The following is a 2,314-nucleotide window of genomic DNA, read 5'->3' as shown; positions in this document are numbered from 1 at the left end:
GGTTGGGGGCAGGCTGGGTTGTGGTGGTGAGCTGTGGGGGACCCTCCCAGGTGGCATGTGCCTGCAGCTTGCCATCTCCCTCCTTTGAACAGATGTATATTTATTTTTATAGTAATGGAAAATCAAACTGGATAGTAAGTTGAATTCATTTTTTTTTTCTCTTCTGCTGTGTCAATAGTTGGAATAACCCCCAGAGACGAGTGAACTTCTTGCCCCAAAGCTCCCACCCTCCTGAGGTTGCAGAGATCAGTGAGGGCATGAGCTTTGGGGGGCCAGTGGGCACCAGTTCAAACTGTTGATTCTTGTCCCTCTCTGTCTGGCATTGGGACAGGTACCCAGGTGGGGAGGCATTGCCCCCTCCCCAGGCATCCCCCCCACCCCACTCCCCCTAGTCTGTCCTCTCAGCCACCTCCTTGGTCAGCACCTAAGCTGTGCCCAAGCCCTCAGGGGACGTTCTCCTGGTGGGCTCTCTCCCCCTTTCTGGGCTCCTGGCCCACGTGCTGATATTTATTTTCTGTAGTAAAATCCATTTTTAATGCCGTTACTTTTGAAATAATATAGAGAGAAACAAATGTGATGTGTTTAAGTTGCCCTCTGTGAGTTTTTAATGTGATCTATGGCTGAGGTAGTGATGGAAGGAGCTGTTGGGCTTGGAGGAATTTGGTGTCATAAAGAAAAAGAGCTTGCTGTTTATTATGTTTGCTGGGCTGGGGGGTCTGAAACAGGGTCGTGGGGGCCTGGAGTCCCAGCACCCCCAGGTGCCGTGATGGACAGCAGTGCTTCTCAGTTTGGAGGTGTGTGGTTTCCAAGACTCTTTTTCCTTGCTCCCCAGCCTTCGATGGGGCCTTTGGTGAGGGGGCTTGGGAGCTGAGGGATTTGTTCCCCACCCCCCCACACACATAATTCCACCTGGTTAGACTTGGGCTGGGAGGCTTCTGGAACCCCCTGCTGAGCTAAGTGGAGGTGTGCTGTAGCGAGGATGGATTTGGACTCTAAAGGAGATTAAGAAATGGGATCTTTACCTGCTTGGTGTGCCTGTGCTGGAGACTTGAGGGGCAGACAGTCTCTGGCAGAATACCCTTTTTTTAAGGTGGGGGTTGCTGCTGTGGACCGGCAGAGCCCCCAAGGGACATTGCTGGTTTTCAGGTCAGCCTGGAGCACTGGCTGGAGCCACTGCCTCCTGTCGCTTCTGTTCCTCATTGGACAGGGGCTTCCTCCAGGCAAACCTGATCCCCTCCACTTCCCCTCTTCTCACTCTGCCCCACCCCAGGTCAACTTTTTTTTTTTTTTTTTTTGGTTTGTGGAATACAGAGCTCTGTGTCTCATGCCAGCCACCCAAGACCACAGGGTGCCCTGCCGCCTTCGTACCAGATGCCCAGGCGCTTCTGGTCTGATTCGTGAGGTCAAGCCGACTCACTATTATGGGATGGAGCCCAGCTCAGTCGCTGGGTCCCCTGGGTCTCTTGGGACAGAGCCGGGGAGGGGGTGGAGCTGGGAACTGAAGGAGGGGGGGAAGCAAGGGCAACATTGTTGCTAATGTCAGCAGATGGGCCCCCCAGGGAGAGAGCTGGGGTAGGGGGAGGTGGGGAGGAAAGAGACCCAGACAGTCACACGCGAGGTGGAGAGAGGGAAAGATGGTGACAGGGGGAGCAGGGAGAGGGGGAGCAGAGAAAACAGTCAGGAAGAGCCAGGATCAAACCCCAGGAGACGCGTCCAGGGGACCTAGAAGGCCTAGGTGTGTGCCACTCCCCACCTCAAAGCCCGAAATGAGCGGGCACTTGAGAGCCTCTCGCCCAAGATCAAATGCTGCTAGGATTGTGTTTGGAGGCGAGACAAGCAAATGTCTCAGGGAAGAGGGAGGAGGACAGACAGGTGGGAGGGGGAGAAGGGAGGACTCCCACAGGAGGAGGGAGAACGGGGAGACTGGGGGATTCCAAGGGTCACTAGACTGAGGCTGCTGCCCCACAGGGCAGGGTCTCCCCACTGCTTTGCCCAGATGTCTGTGGATGGAGCCTGGCTCTTCTTTGGACCTGGGGGCGGGGCCGGAGGCAGGTACAGTGCCCCACAGATTGTGGGCGCTCTGCACCAGGAGGCATTGAGATTTTAAAAACAGGGAACATCAGGAGCATTAGAGGCACCAGGGTGCCATGCAACTGCATCCCCCCTTCCTTGTTTGACGGGAGGAAACCCAGTCTAGAGAGCACCCCCCAGCCGCTGCTTGCCAGGGGTCACAGGCAGCAGAGCCAGATCTAGGACCTAGGCTCTTTCCCTCCACCTCTCTGTAGTTAGAGTTGGAACAGCTGCAGGGGGGCCT

The sequence above is a fragment of the Bison bison genome, unplaced genomic scaffold (assembly GCF_000754665.1).
Source record: "Bison bison bison isolate TAMUID 2011002044 unplaced genomic scaffold, Bison_UMD1.0 scf7180017864516, whole genome shotgun sequence".
NCBI classification, from domain to species: Eukaryota; Metazoa; Chordata; class Mammalia; order Artiodactyla; family Bovidae; genus Bison; species Bison bison.
This window is presented reverse-complemented; position numbering follows the sequence as displayed.